Here is a 17303-nt window from a genome sequence, read left to right on the forward strand (position 1 = left end):
TAAATTTATTCAATTGTATTTTTTTCCCTCATCAATCGACACACAATACCCCATAATAACAAAGCAAAAACAGGTTTTTAGAAACGTTTGCAAATGTATTAAAAATAAAAAACTGAAAAATCACATTTACATAGGTATTCAGACCCTTTACTCAGTACTTTGTTGAAGCACCTTTGGCAGCGATTACAGTCTTCTTGGGTATGACGCTACAAGCTTGGCGCATCTGTTTTTGGGGAGTTTCTCCCAATCTTCTCTGCAGATCCTCTCAAGCTCTGTCAGGTTGTATGGGGAGCGTTGCTGCACAGCTATTTTCAGGTCTCTCCAGAGATATTAGATCGGGTTCAAGTCCAGGCTCTGGCTGGGCCACTCAACGACATTCAGAGACTTCAAATCAAAATCAAATGTATTTATAAAGTCCTTCTTACATCAGCTGATATCTCAAATTGCTGTACAGAAACCCAGCCTAAAACCAGGTGTAGAATCACGGTGGCTAGGAAAAACTCCTTAGAAAGGCCAGAACCTAGGAAGAAACCTAGAGAGGAACCAGGCTATGAGGGGTGGCCAGTCCTCTTCTGGCTGTGCCGGATGGAGATTATAAAAGAACATGGCCAAGATGTTCAAATGTTAATAGATGACCAGCAGTGTCAAATAATAATACTTCTCCCAAGACTTGAAGCCACTCCTGCATTGTCTTGGTTGTGTGCTTAGGATCGTTGTCCTGTTGGAAGGTGAACCTTCGCCCTAGTCTGAGGTCCTGAGTAATCTGGAGCAGGTTTTCATCAAGGATCTCGCTGTACTTTGCTCCATTCATCTTTGCCTTGATCCTGACTAGTCTCCCAGTCCCTGCCGCTGAAAAACCTCCCCACAGCATGACGCTGCCACCACCATGCTTCACCCTAGGGATGGTGCCAGGTTTCCTCCAGACGTGATGCTTGGAATTCAGGACAAAGAGTTTAATATTGATTTCATCAGACCAGAGAATCTGGACTCATGGTCTGAGTCCTTTAGGTACATTTTGGCAAACTCAAAGTAGGCTGTCATGTGCCTTTTACTGAGGAGTGGCTTCAGTCTGGCCACTCTACCATAAAGGCCTGATTGGTGGAGTGCTGCACAGATGGTTGTACTTCTGGAAGGTCCTCCCATCTCCACAGAGGAACTTTGGAGTTCTGTCAGAGTGACCATCGGGTTCTTGGTCACCTTCCTGACCCTTCTACCCCGATTGCTCAGTTTGGCCGGGCGGCCTGCTCTAGTAAGAGTCTAGATGGTTCCAAACGTCTTCCATTTAAAAATGATGGCCACTCTGTTCTTGGGGAGCTTCAATGCTGCAGAAATGTTTTGGTACCCTTCCCCAGAACTGTGCCTCAACACAATCCTGTCTCGGAGCTCTATGGACAAATCCTTCTACCTCATGTCTTGGTTTTTGTTCAGACATGCACTTTCAACTGTGGGACCTTACATAGACAGGTGTGTACCTTTCCAAATCATGTCCAATCAATTGAATTTACCACAATCAAGTTGTAGAAACATCTCAAGGATGATCAATGGAAACCAGATAAACCTGAGCTCAATTTTGAGTCTCATAGCAAAGGGTTTGAATCCTTATGTAAATAAGGTATCTGTTTTTTTTATTTTTAATACATTTGCAAATAATTCTACAAAGCTTTGTAACTATGGGTTATTGCACGTAGATGTAATACATTTTACAATAAGGCTGTAACGTAACAAAATGTGGAAAAAGTGAAGGGGTCTGAATACTTTCCGATGGCACTGTATCTGTAAGGTCCTTCAGTCGAGCAGCGAATTTCAAACACAGATTCAACCACAAAGACCAGGGAGGTTTTCCAATGCCTCACAAAGAAGGGCACCTATTGATAGCTGACATTTAGTATCCCTTTGAGCATGGTGAAGTTATTAATTACACTTTGGATGGTGTATCAATACACCCAGTCACTACAGAGATATAGGCGTCCTTAACTTTGCCCGAGAGGAAGGAAACCAATCAGGGACTTTAAAACAGTTACAGAGTTTAATGGCTGTGATAGGAATGACAGAGTGAAAAGAGGGAAGCCTGTGCAAAATAAAAATATTACAAAACATGCATGCAGTAAAACTGCAGAAAATGTGGCTAATAAATTACATTTATGTCCTGGAATCAAAGTGTTATGTTTAGGGCAAATCCAACACATCACTGAGTACCACTCTTCATATTTTCAAACATGGTGGTGGCTGCATCATGTTATGGGTATGCTTGTTCTCGACAAGGACTACAGTAGGGAGTTATTTAGGATAAAAATAAATGGAATAGAGCTAAGCACAGGCAAAATCCTAGAGGAAAACCTGGTTCAGTCTGCTTTCCAACAGACACTGGGAGACGAATTCACCTTGACAATAACCTAAAACACAAGGCCAAATATACACTGGAGTTAACTACCAAGACAACATTGAATGTTCCTGAGTGGACTAGTTACAGTTTTGACGTAAATCAGCTTAAAAATCTATAGCAACACTTGAACATACCTGTCTAGCAATGATCAACAACGAACTTGACAGAGCTTGAACAATTTTAAAAAGTTGAATGTGTCTAGGTGTGCAAAGCTCTTAACCAATCACTGCCAAAGGTGATTCTAACATGTATTTACTCAGGAGTGTGAATACTTATGTAAATTAGATATTTATTTCATTTTCAATAAATTTGCAAACAAGTTTTCACTTTGTCATGATGTGGTATTGTGTGTCGATGAGTAAGAAAAAAATATTTAAATCAACATGTGTAATAAGTCAAGGGGAATGAATACTTCCTGAAGGCACTGTACGCAAATACAAAAATGACTGGTCATTTATTGGTCAGAATAATCAGATCAGATTGTGATGTCATGATCTGGGTAAAAAAACTCCATCCCATCTGAACAGGCTGACATTTCAGAGTGTTATTTCGACCATGGAAAAATGGTAGACATGCGTCACTTACTCGGGTACTGTAAGTAACTCAATAAAAGCTAAGTATCTTCAGGTAAGTACAATTATTTATACAGGGATAACAAACATGAGAACACCGTATGACTCCACAGCAAAACTACAATTGACAAAAAGGGACAATTACAACTAGCGTTCTAGAATGTAAAACAAAACCCACAAGCCCAAATAAAAGTGGACATGAGCTGCTGCATGATCTCTTGAAGAGACAGTATCCCATAACAAAAAAGCATGAGACAACTGAAACAAATAATGAAACATGAAGTAGTTCAATAAATGTCTCATACTTCAAATGTAGGCAAAATCATGAATTGGCTACCATACCATGTACCCAGTTGTGGTCAAAACGTTTTTGGCACTCCAAAAATATCGTAGGGTACTGTATTATGTCGGGTGGAATTACACTACCATTTCAAATACAGCAATTATTTCCCTACCAACAACATTTTCCCACAATGCACCATCATTTACAGTATTCTGCAGTATAATGCTTTCACACTATTTCACTGAAGATAATAGCCAAAATGATTGCATAAATTACAGTTTTCCATTACAGTGTAATAGCATACACACACACACACACACACAAACACATGTACACGCTCACGGAGTTAATAATATGTAAATATCTTCATAATAACTGTGTCACTGTTTCCCGTGACCCCATTTAAGGTAAGGTGAAATAAAGAACAATGCTGATGCCCATGTATTTAGGATTCTGGAAGCTACTTATTTACACAGTATGTATTTTGCTACCCTCAGCTTTCAATAATAATATACCTGCACACACAGCAAGGGCACTTCTTCCTATTTAAACCTCACAGCGCTCCACAGCCAATGAGCCCATTCACATCAAGAGGGAACATGAAAGAGAGTTCCTCGACTGGCAAAATCAACAAGATGCTACTGCTACTGCAGACTTGGGGGGAGAGACGGTGTGGGGCAAAAGTCCCACAGCATCAACATTTAAAGGGACAACATTTTACATTGCTCAGTTCACAAGCATATGCTTGTCTAGAACAGGCTTTCACAATCTGGAGCTGGAGGGTGTGGTGTGTGTGGGGGTGTGCATGACGTAAAGGTAGACTCTAGGGAGGATGAGAGAGGAATCGAGAAGAGAATACAGATTGGAAAGATGGGTGTGGAGGAGACAGCATGGGGTGAATATGAGGAAAGATTGGGGAGCGAGAGAGGGGACTTGAGATGAGAGGGGGATGGGGAGACAGGGAGGTGGCTGACAGACAAGGTATAGGACCTGCGTAGATGGATAGACAGAGGGGGGATGACTGGGAGGAGGGGAGAAAGATGGAGTTGTGAGGACCCTCATTAGCCCACGAAAGGCTAGAACATTTAGCTCCCTGCTCTCCTGTTATATCTTCCTCTCTTCTCTCATATTTCTTATTTTCTTCTCCAGAAATATCCCAGGGTGAGCTGAGTGGGTGGGTGAGAGATGGAGAGAGAGAGAGAGAGAGAGGGTGTGAGGTAGTGTAAGAAAGAGAGAGAGATAGAGAGCGAGAGAGAGAGATTGAGAGCGACAGCATGGATGGTCAAAGTGGGTGAGAGATGGCCATGGTAACACTAGATCCTGGGGGAGAAGTATGGGTGCTGCTCAATGATGCATCTCCAATAGATAGAAGCACAACAATATAACGTTAGGATCCCTCAATCAACAACGAGGGATATGAGCATTCAGTATGTATTTACAACCTGCGTTATTATGAAGAAAATCAGTAAACACACAAGCACAGAGCTGAGACGCCCCCCCCCACACACACACACACACTGCTAAGGGGTGGGAACTGGCGTGACTCAGAACCTGATTGGTGTGAAGGCCCCATACCTGGGCCAAGGTGAAACAACAGGAAGAACCACAGAGCCACAGCAACAGAGAACAGAGGGAAACAGACATCTGCTAAACAGGTCCAAAACACTGACAAAAAACAGGCTACTGAATAGACTATTTCTATTAATATAAATAAAAACAGTCCATTCCCTCCCCCATTCTCCACCCAGACCTTCAGTCCAGACTCTCAGAGTTCCCTGTATCCAGCTCACCTTGTCAGTCCAACGTCTTGGCTTCCCAGGCAATTCAATAATCCTGCACCATAGTAAGGAAGATCCAAAACAAAGGAAAGAGAGAGGGAGACTGAGGAGGAAGGAATGCTGAAGGGGTAGAAAAAAGAGAGGGGTGAAATAGAGGTAGGGAAAAGAGGGAAAGAGAGCAGGAGAGGTAAAGCGTGGCCCAGACAAGGAGAGAGCTCTCCTCAGTGTGAGCAAGCAGAGAGGAAAGAAAGCACCAGGTGTCAGCGCACACACACACAGAGGCGTGCTGTGCACATGTACACACACATTGGGGCGCGTCGCGTGCATATACACACACACTCACCGGCAGACAGGCACTCTCTCCCTCCTCCCCCTTTCTCATCCTGCTCTCTGCTTGCAGCAATAACTCTCATCCTGCCTCCAGCTCTCTCAGTCAGGGCAGACCTCATTAACCCGTTTAGTACCAAATATCCTTGCTAAACAGATCCTCATTCTAGATCCAACATTTATATTAGTACATTTTTTGAAAAATAACAGATTAATAATAATTTAGAAATACAAAGACAACCAAGTCATATACAGTATGTGTGCTGTAATTCATTCTCATTATTAACACAACTATTCTGAAAGAAAGGTGCCTGTGCATAGGCCTACATTTGTGTAGTATCCTAAAATGTCTGCGCATCATATGAACAAGCAACCCCTCTGCACCAAATCAGCTAGTGTTTCCTACGATGTATACTTTCTCCTGGGAGAGACCTCCCTAGCTACACTTCTCTTATTGCACTTTCTATCTTAGGGCACTCAGATATAAACAAACAAACAAAAAAACAATCAAGGAAGGAGCCACAACATTTTATTAGGTGTCGATTTCAGAAAAGAGGATAAACTCATGCACATTGAATAGAATAAAATAAAATGAATAAGATTACAAACCAACCATCACTCAGACGTCATCATTATTGGTCTGTTGGTGGATCGGGATCTATTTCTGGGACCAGCAGCAGTCTTATCAGTGCTCAGGTGTTGTCAGAATGAGGCATTCATGCTACTGTGACTATCTGACTGCTCCATCTCACACACACGTTCACACATCAGGCTATGAACACCTGAAGGCCTCTAATCAATATGTCAAAATGGCACATGAAATAAGGGCAGAACACAACACAGAATGCAACACGAGGTGACACGCAAACAGCCAACACAATAACAGGTTTCACATTTCCACTGTGCCTTTGGTAGAGACACTGGAGAGAGAGGGAGAGATGACAAGAGGGGAGGAGAGATGGCAGTTTTGTTTGTTGTTCTGGAGTGATAGAGAAAGAAGAGAGGAGGGGAGTGAAGAGGGGAGGAGATAGATGGAAAAGAGGAGGCAGAGTTCCGCTGTTCTTCTGGAGTGATAGAGAGAAGAGGAGAGAGCATAGGAAGAGGTTAGACCAGAGCTGTTTTACCCACGCACTGACTGCCCACTGTACTGCTGGAACGAGAACGTTCCATTCTGACAACTGAACAGGCCCTTTGTTATAGTCCATCTTTGTTAGAGTGTTTCCTATTCGTCTCAAAGAATCATGAAACTTGAAGGAATATGAAAAATAACATTATAGGTGGGGAGCAACAGACCCATTATGACAGGTGGGGAGCAACAGACCTATTATTACTGGAGGGGGGCAACAATATGACTGGTGGGGAGCACAACATTATGACTGGTGGGGAGCACAACATTATGACTGGTGGGGAGCACAACATTATGACTGGTGGGAAGCAACAGACCCATTATGACTGGTGGGGAGCACAACATTATGACTGGTGGGAAGCAACAGACCCATTATGACTGGTGGGGAGCACAACATTATGACTTGTAGGGAGAAACATTATGACTGGTGGGGAGCACAACATAATGACTGGTGGGGAGCAACATTATGACATGTCGGGAGCAACAGACCCATTATGACTGGTGGGGAGCAACATTATGACTGGTGGGGAGCAACAGACCCATTATGACAGGTGGGGAACAACATTGTGGCTTGTGGGGAGCACAACATTATGACTGGTGGGGAGCAACATTATGACTGGTGGGGTGCAACATTATGACTAGTGGAGAGCAACAGATCCATTATTACTGGTGGGGAGCAACATTATGGCTGGTGGGGAGCAACAGACCCATTGTGACTGGTGGGGAGCAACATACCCATTATGACTGGAAGGGAGAACATTTAGACTGGTGGGGAGCAACAGACCCATTATGACTGGTGGGGAGCAACATTATTTCTAGTGGGGAGCAACAGATCCATTATTACTGGTGGGGAGCAACATTATGTCTGGTGGGGAGCAACAGATCCATTATGACTGGTGGGGAGCAACATTATGACTGGTGGGGTGTCACATTATGACTGGTGGGGAGCAACAGACCCATTATGACTAGTGGGGAGCAACAGACCCATTATTGCTGGTGGGGAGCAACAAACCCATTATGACTGGAGGGGAGAAACATTATGACTGGTGGGGTGCAACAGACCCATTATGACTGATGGGGAGCAACATTACGGCTGGTGGAGAGCAACAGACCCATTATGACTGGTGGGGAGCAACAGACCCATTTTGACTGGTGGGGAGCAAAGTTATGACTGGTGGAGAGCAACAGACCCATTATGACTGGTGGGGAGCAACAGACCCAATATGACTGGTGGGGGGCAACATTATGACTGATGGGGAGCAACATACCGATTATGACTGGTGGGGAGCAACAGTATGACTGGGGGGGCAACATAATGACTGGGGGGGCAACATAATGACTGGTGGGGAGCAACAGACCCATTATGACTGGTGAGGAGCAACAGACCCGTTATGACTGGTGGGGAGCAACATTATGGCTGGTGGGGAGCAACAGACGCATAATGACTGGTGGGGTGCAAGAGACCCATTATGACTGGTGGGGAGCAACAGATCCATTATGACAGGTGGGGAGCAACAGACCCATTTGTACTGGAGGGGAGCAACATTATGACTGGTGGGGAGCACAACAGTAAGACTGGTGGGGAGCAACAGACCCATTATGACTGGTGGGGAGCAACATTATGACTGGTGGGGTGTCACATTATGACTGGTGGGGAGCAACAGACCCATTATGACTGGTGGGGAGCAACAAACCCATTATGACCGGAGGGGAGAAACGGACCCATTATGACTGGTGGGGAGAAACATTATGACTGGTGGGGTGCAACAGACCCATTATGACTGATGGGGAGCAACATTACGGCTGGTGGAGAGCAACAGACCCATTATGACTGGAGGGGAGAAACATTATGACTGGTGGGGTGCAACAGACCCATTATGACTGGTGGGGAGCAACATTACGGCTGGTGGAGAGCAACAGACCCATTATGACTGGTGGGGAGCAACAGACCCATTTTGACTGGTGGGGAGCAAAATTATGACTGGTGGAGAGCAACAGACCCATTATGACTGGTGGGGAGCAACAGACCCATTATGACTGGTGGGGGGCAACATTATAACTGATGGGGAGCAACATACCGATTATGACTGGTGGGGAGCAACAGTATGACTGGGGGGGCAATATAATGACTGGGGGGGAGCAACAAACCCATTATGACTGGTGGGGAGCAACATTATGGCTGGTGGGGAGCAACAGACGCATAATGACTGGTGGGGTGCAAGAGACCCATTATGACTGGTGGGGAGCAACAGACCCATTATGACTGGTGGGGGGCAACATTATGACTGATGGGGAGCAACATACCGATTATGACTGGTGGGGAGCAACAGTATGACTGGGGGGGGCAACATAATGACTGGGGGGGAGCAACAGACCCATTATGACTGGTGAGGAGCAACAGACCCGTTATGACTGGTGGGGAGCAACATTATGGCTGGTGGGGAGCAACAGACGCATAATGACTGGTGGGGTGCAAGAGACCCAATATGACTGGTGGGGAGCAACATTATGACTGGTGGGGAGCACAACATTATGACTGGTGGGGAGCACAACAGTAAGACTGGTGGGAAGCACAACATTATGACTGGTGGGGAGCAACATTATGGCTGGTGAGGAGCAAAAGACCCATTATGGCTGGTGGGGAGCAGAACATTATGACTGGTGGGGAGCACAACATTATGACTGGTGGGGAGCACAACATTATGACTGGTGGGGAGCACAACATTATGACTGGTGGGGAACAAGCCCCATTATGACTGGTGGGGAGCAACAGACCCATTACGACAAGTGGGGAGCAACATTATGGCTTGTGGGGAGCAACAAACCCATTATGACTGGTGGGGAGCAACATACCCATTATTACTGGAGGAGAGCAACATTATGACTGGTGGGGAGCAACAGACCCATTATGGCTGGTTGGAAGGAACATTAAATCAAATCAAATCAAATTTTATTTGTCACATACACATGGTTAGCAGATGTTAATGCGAGTGTAGCGAAATGCTTACTTGGAGGGGAGCAACAATATGACTGGTGGGGAGCACAACAGTAAGACTGGTGGGGAGCAACATTATGGCTGGTGGGGAGCAACAAACCCATTATGACTGGTGGGGGGCAACAGACCCATTATTACTGGAGGAGAGCAACATTATGACTGGTGGGGAGCAACATTATTACTGGTGGGGAGCAACAGACCCATTATGGCTGGTTGGGAGCAACATTATGACTGGTGGGGAGCAACATTATGGCTGGTGGGGAGCAAAATACCCATTATGGCTGGTGAAGAGCAACAAACCCATTCTGACTGGTGGGGAGAAACAGACCCATTATGGCTGGTTGGGAGCAACATTATGACTGGTGGGGAGCAAAAGACCCATTATGGCTGGTGAAGAGCAACAAACCCATTCTGACTGGTGGGGAGAAACAGAACCATTACGCCTGGTGGGGAGCAACATTATGATTAGTGGGGGGCAACATTATGACTGGTGGGGAGCAACATTATGACTGGCGGGGAGCAACAGACCCATTATGACTGGTGGGAAGCAACATACCCATTACGACTGGTGGGGAGCAACATTTTGGCAGGTGGGGAGCAACAGACCCATTACGACTGGTGGGGAGCAACAGACCCATTATGACTGGTGGGGAGCAACATTATGGCTGGTGGGAGCAACAGACCCATTATGACTAGTGAGGAGCAACAGACCCATTATGACTGGTGGGGAGCAACAGACCCATTATGCGCAACATTATGACTGGTGGAGAGCAACAATATGGTTGGCTGGGAGCAACAGTATGGCTGGTGGGGAGCACAACATTATGACTGGTGGGGAGCAACAGACCCATTATGACTGGTGGGGAACAACATTATGACTGGTGGGGAGCAACAGACCCATTATGACTGATGGGGAGCAACCGACCCATTATGACTGGTGGGGAGCAACCGACCCATTATGACTGGTGGGGAGCAACCGACCCGGTATGACTGGTGGGGAGCAGCCGACCCGGTATGACTGGTGGGGAGTAACATTATGGCTGGTGGGGAGCAAAAGACCCATTATGGCTGGTGGGGAGCAACAAATCCATTATGACTGGTGGGGAGCAACAGACCCATTATGACTGGAGGGGAGCAACATTATGACTGGTGGGGAGCAACATTATGACTGGTGGGGAGCAACAGACCCATTATGACTGGTGAGGAGCAACATTATGACTGGTGGGGAGCAACAGACCCATTTTGACTAGTGAGGAGCAACAGACCCATTATGACTGGTGGGGAGCAACATTGTGGCTGGTGGGGAGCAAAAGACCCATTATGACTGGTGGGGAGCAACATTATGACTAGTGGGGGGCAACATTATGACTGGTGGGGAGCAACATACCTATTATGACTGGTGGGGAGCAACATACCCATTATGACTAGTGAGGAGCAACAGACCCATTATGACTAGTGAGGAGCAACAGACCCATTATGACTGGTGGGGAGCAACATTATGACTGGTGGGGAGCAACATTATGACTGGTGGGGAGCAACATACCCATTATGACGGGTGGGGAGCAACATTTTGACTGGCGGGGAGCAACAGACCCATTATGACTGGTGGGGAGCAACATTATGGCTGGTGGGGAGCAACATACCTATTATGACTGGTGGGGAGCGACATACCCATTATGACTGGTGGGGGGCAACGTGGGGAGCAACATTATGACTGGCGGGGAGAAACAGACCCATTATGACTGGAGGGGAGCAACAAACCCATTATGGCTGGTGGGGAGCAACAAACCCATTATGACTGGTGGGGAGCAACATTATGGCTGGTGGGGAGCAACATACCTATTATGACTGGTGGGGAGCAACATACCCATTATGACTGGTGGGGGGCAACGTGGGGAGCAACATTATGACTGACGGGGAGAAACAGACCCATTATGACTGGAGGGGAGCAACATACCCATTATGGCTGGTGGGGAGCAACAAACCCATTATGACTGGTGGGGAGTAACATTATGACTGATGGGGACAAACAGAAGGGGTTTTGGTGGTGGATATGACAGTTGTAGGGGCATAAAAGGGGGTTGAGGGGTAGAGAGGTGAATGGGGTGTCAAAGAGGTGGTGGAGCGGACAGGGGTGGATACATTCCAGACAACAATGGCTGACTCAAAGTAGGTCATAGTGGAGGCACATAGTGAGCTGGCCAGGGCAACAGAGGTACAGTACCTTCAGAAAGTATTCATACACCTTGACTTATTGCATTTTGTTGTGTTACAGCCAAAATTCAAAATGGATTCAATATTTTTTACTCTCACACATCTACACACAATACCCCATAATGATGACAAAGTGAAAACATGTTTTTAGACATTTTTGCTAATTTATTGAAAATGAAATACAGAAATATCTACAAAGAGATTTACCTGGAAAGGGGCCCCTCTGGCAGCTGGTAGAGGGACACCACTCACAAACACAAACAGACCCCACAGAGCCCCAGGACAGCAACACAATTAGACCCAACAGAGTGTACACAATAGCAGAATACCTGACCACTGTGACAGAGCTGCAGTTCCTAACATTCTGACAAATGTATGACCTCGTTAGAGACATCTATTTCCCACAGATCACATAGACCCTCAAAGAATTTGAAAACGAATTCAACATTGATAAACTCCCATGTCTGTTAGGTGAAAAACCACAATGTGCAATCACAACAGCAAGATGTGTTGCCCGTTGCCATGAGAAAAGGGCAACCAGCTGAGCACAAACAACATTGTAAATTCCACCAATACTTATGTTAACTATTCATACTACAACTCCAGCCCCAGTCTGAGGCCCTGAGCGCTCTGGAGCTGGTTTTCATCAAGGATCTCTTTGTACTTTGCTCTGGGGAGTGGCTTCTGTCTGGCCACTCTACCATAAAGGCTTGATTGGTGGAGTGTTGCAGAGATGGTTGTCCTTCTGGAAGGTTCTCCCATCTCCACAGAGGACCTTTGGAACTCTATCAGAGTGACCATCAGGTTCTTGGTCAACTTCTTGGTCACCTCCCTGACCAATGCCCTTCTCCCCCGATTGCTCCGTTTGGCCAGGCGCTGTTTGGCCAGGCGTCCAGCTCTAGGAAGAGTTTTGCTGGTTACAATCTACTTCTATTTATGAATAATGAAGGCCAATGTGTTCTTGGAGACCTTCAATGCTGCAGACATTTTTTGGTACCCTTCACCAGATCTGTGCCTCGACACAATCCTGTCTCTGAGCACTGCGGACAATTCCTTCCTAATGACAATTCCGACCTAATGTTTTTGCTCTGACATGCACTGTCAACTGTGGGACATGTGTGTGCCTTTCCAAATCATGTCAAATCAATTGAATTTTCCACAGGTGGACTCCAATCAAGTTGTAGAAACATCAAGGATGATCAATGGAAACAGGATGCACCTGAGCTCAATTTAATTTTGAGTCTCATAGCAAAGGGTCTGAATACTTTTCTGTATTGTGTGTAGATGGATTAAATGTAAACATTTCTCAGCAATTTTAGAATAAGGACTTTAACGTAACAATGTGTGGAAAAAGTCAAGGGGTCTGAATACTTTCCGAAGGCACTGTATCTCGCCACCCTCTCCTCTGACATTTCTGACCTTCAGAGGACATTCTGTTTCCGGCCACCATTCTGTTTCCAGCCACTTTGTTGACATGATTGCCCAGTGATGAGGCCAGATGAGGTTACAGGTGCCTAGTGACGAGGGCATCACTAAGCGCATGTTTCCACCGAGAGAGACGGGGTCGATTGTTTTATACCTTCGGAGGGCAGCAGTGTCACCTGTGCTTTATCACCTGGGCGCCCAGTGATGAGGTCATCAGCGACCAATGAGGAGGTTGCACGGTGGAGTCCACCCTGCTGTCACTGACTGCTCTTTCAGAAGTGCTAGGTTACACCTGTGGGCCACCCACACAATAGCATATTGATGGTGGATGCTGTACTTAAACCAAAATAGAACTCTAGCTTTAGAAGATCATAAATAATTGTGCTGTTAATATTGTGATACTGAGAAGAGCTTTAAAAAAATAAGTACAAAAACTAGTGGTCTACGACATACGGCATTATAAACATGGCTAATCTCCTTCTCTCATCTGATGACAACAGAACAACCCTGTGCATCCTGGACGAACAACAAGACTAGCTTCAGTAAGACAGGGCTGTAGCAGTTCACTGCCTCTGTCTATACAGCCCCCTCACACTACTGAATGCAGATGAAATGTCAACAGCAGACAAAGGTTGTCCCCCAAATGGCACCCTATTAGGGATGTGACAAAAGGACAAATGCTCTTAACATTTAAACTGGCATTTAAAAAAAATAAAATGGTTTTCTGTTAAAACAAAGAAAAAATATATCATAAAAATGCACTTTTTTCAGTTAGGAATTTTTCTTAACGTTAAGGATCCCATCTTTGTTTAAGCATTCACACCCCTATTCCCTAGATAGTGCACTAGGCCTGTTCAAAAGTAGTGTACTCCATGGGGGATAGGATGATTTGGGACTGAAATAACGCTTAACAACATGCTTTAGCCCAGCCTACTGTAGGAGAAGATCCAGTACATTAGACAGACAAGGCATTGCTGTCGTCCTTAGTTACAAATGTCAGTGTTTCCCTTTCCACAGCTGTGCTGCACCATATTGATTCATTATTTAGTTTCCCCTTCACTGGCTACAGATACTGACTGCATCCCAAATGGAACCCTATATGCCATTTGGGATACATGATATTTTCTAATTCACTAGCTACAGAGTACAGATGCTGTTTACATACCAGTTTAACGTACATGTTTATGGCCATTAGATGAAAGACACATGATAGGAGAGCTACTGTAGGGTATGTCTGAGTCCCAAATTCTGTTTAAAGTGTACTACTTTTGACCATGAGCCCTGGCCAAAAGCAGTGCACTATAAAGGGAATAGTTTGCCATTTGGATAATGAATATTTTTTATACCAGATCTGCTAACTAACAATAATATAAGTGTTCATGGAGAGGCCAGTGTTTGAAAGACTGATTATCTAATGCTGCTGGGTCTTTTCAAACCAAAATCATAGGATCAGCTAGGGAGTGGAACACAATGCTCCTAGTGTCATAGGGCTGTTTCTGGACTTTACAACAACACTGCAATTGGAGAAGCGCACAACAGCACTGTGTATGATTCAACCAATATCTGTGTTATTGTCTTTATGCTGCACAGAGAACGTCTTCATGTTATTTCACCTTTATTTACCCAGGGAAGTCACATTGAGAACCAGGTCTCCTTTTCAAGTGAGCCCTGCATAATGTATTATCCTTCATTAGAGGATAAAACATATTTCAAAGCTAATCTAGAAAACATAGAGGATTTAATGGGGTTTTAAGGATAAACCTGATAACCCGACGTGTGGTGTGGCTGATCCTCTTGTATCCTCTCACTGTATCCAACATCACCAGGTCTCTGTGGTGACTCTACTTTAATTCAACCATTCATTTTTATGACTTTGTTAATACAGGAAGGGGACGTTATTGTGTGCACATCCCAAATGGCACCCTATTCCCTTTATAGCGTACTACTTTTGACCAGGGCCCATAGAACTCTGGTCAAAAGTAGTCTACTATATAGGTAATAGGGTGCCATTTTGGACACACACTGTGTATGGAGTAGGACAAGCCAATCAGGAGCAGCCAATCTTTTTAATTCATTCAAGTGGCCCGCCCACAGACTGAAGGCATGTCTGAGTGTTCATTAAGGGCCTCCATCAATAATACAGCATAGACAGAGCAGAAGGCTACCGTAGCCTGCTGGAGGGTATGACTGAGTCCCAAATGACACCCTATTCTGTTTAAAGGGTACTACTTTTGACCATGTTCCCTGGCCAAAAGCAGTGCACTATAAAGGGAATAGTTTGTCATTTGCTGTATTCTAGAACTGAACCCCATTTTAGTCTCAAAGCTGCAGAGTTGTCACTGCACATTCCAAATTGACCTACTCTTCGTCCCTACAGGTTTAACCCTTATTCCCCAGCCACTCCTGTAGATCTGAGAGTATTGGAGAGACAGAAGTATTAAGGCAACATTTCCAGCCAGCCAATCGTAGCGCAGGATTAAGATATTACCATAATGCTGTGATATCTATCCAATCCTCTTAGACACTCACCGTCAATCCCTTTCCATCTATCCCTCGTGACCTCTCACCATCTCAACCTGAGCTCCCTTTCTCCATCGCTCCCCTCCATCCCTCTCTCTCTGGGCTCCATATCTCTCTCTATCCATCCCTCTCCCACTCTTCACCCCTCTCACCCTGGGTGCCAGTCAGCTCAGGCCCATGTGTCAGATGCCAGCAGCAGGGATGGACCCTCCAATCTTGGGCTACGTCCCATATCCCCACTCGCACACCAGCTAGAATGCATGCCCAATACATTTCTTCATTCTTCTACATAGTATGTTATTGGGGATGTAGGAGTCTTAAACTCTGATCTTTAGTTAATCGTATGCCAGTGTCCTAGTCAGACGTCTCTCAATATCCATATCATCATCTAAACAAAGAGGTTATTCAAAGCCTATCTGATGTCTGAAGATGACATTGCATCAAGTGATGCTAGTAACACTTGCCTTTTACTGAGATCTAATGAGACTACTTGTGTTCAGTGAAATAGACAATCTTGTGTATTGTGTAGATAGAAGAGCAGGAAACCTGTCAGCTGCAATACTTATGTTGTACTGATAGACATGATGACAACGATTATTGACATCCTCAACAGCAGTCTACTCCGTAATAACACTGAGAATAGCATACAGTGTATGATATTTCATAGACTTGTTGATATTTCAATTAAAATCAAGTGTAGTTTGCCTATGTGATTTGATAGAATAACATTTACATTATTGACTGACTGAGTAGCATAAGGTTTGCACTGTGTATTTGACAGGCAGACTAACTGGTGGTGTTTTCCCTCATTATCGAAAGAGATCCTGGCACACACACAGAGAGAGAGAGAGAGACAGAGAGAGAGAGAGACAGAGAGAGAGACAGAGAGAGAGAGAGAGAGAGAGAGAGAGAGAGAGAGAGAGACAGAGAGACAGAGAGAGAGACAGAGACAGACAGACAGACAGACAGACAGAGAGAGAGACAGAGACAGACAGACAGAGAGAGAGACAGAGACAGACAGAGAGACAGAGACAGACAGACAGACAGACAGACAGACAGACAGACAGACAGACAGACAGACAGACAGGGGAAGGGAAGGGAAGTCCTGCTGCTCTCCCAGCCTCCCAAGGACAGCCCAAGGAGTTTCATAGCAGACTACAACAGATGGAGTGCTGTAAAAGCTCTATTCTATGTGGTGACAACACAACTCCTGCTCTGAGAGAATGTAATGTTCTTGCTTTTCAAGTATGTCTGAAATATTTCCACTCATCCTTGAGACCAGCATAAGATTTTAAGGTCCATCTTAACATTCCATTTCAGTGCTGTGATATGAATCCAACAACATACCAAGCCGCACTCCACACATGTACCAATAAACCAATCAGCTGTGTCTGTCTTGAGATAGCACGTCATAATAACCCTATTCTGTATGCCAGTCATGTTAACTGCACTGTTGCTGCCTGTAATCCCTTTGCAATTAGCCAATTTCACTCAGCTCTGCTCTCTACAACCACAGTCGTTCTGCTGTGTGTGTGTGTGTGTGTGTGTGTGTGTGTGTGTGTGTGTGTGTGTCAGGCAGTAAGTGGACTCCCAGTGAAGTGACAGCCACAAAACTCTTACAAACAAACACCATCTAACTGAGATTCAGATGGACATAGTCATCTCTTTATGCAGCGAGAG

General features: G+C 45.2%; 1 protein-coding gene across 9 annotated transcripts in view; it reads right to left on the reverse strand.

Moving 5' to 3' along the window:
- Positions 1–17303, reverse strand: part of tanc2b (tetratricopeptide repeat, ankyrin repeat and coiled-coil containing 2b) — a 218719-nt gene that overhangs the window by 123325 nt on the left and 78091 nt on the right. Inside the window, exon 1 of one of the 9 annotated variants that reach the window (XM_090212877.1) lies at positions 5029–5367. The exons of 7 other annotated variants lie outside the window; for them this stretch is intronic. The gene's annotated coding sequence lies outside the window, so the exon portion shown is untranslated. Of the gene's footprint in view, positions 1–5028; positions 5368–17303 lie in introns of those variants that run through there. One more of the 9 variants, XM_021576271.3, reaches the window with a different exon arrangement.

Source organism: Oncorhynchus mykiss, chromosome 20 (assembly GCF_057628025.1).
Source record: "Oncorhynchus mykiss isolate SJ-2025 chromosome 20, ASM5762802v1, whole genome shotgun sequence".
NCBI classification, from domain to species: Eukaryota; Metazoa; Chordata; class Actinopteri; order Salmoniformes; family Salmonidae; genus Oncorhynchus; species Oncorhynchus mykiss.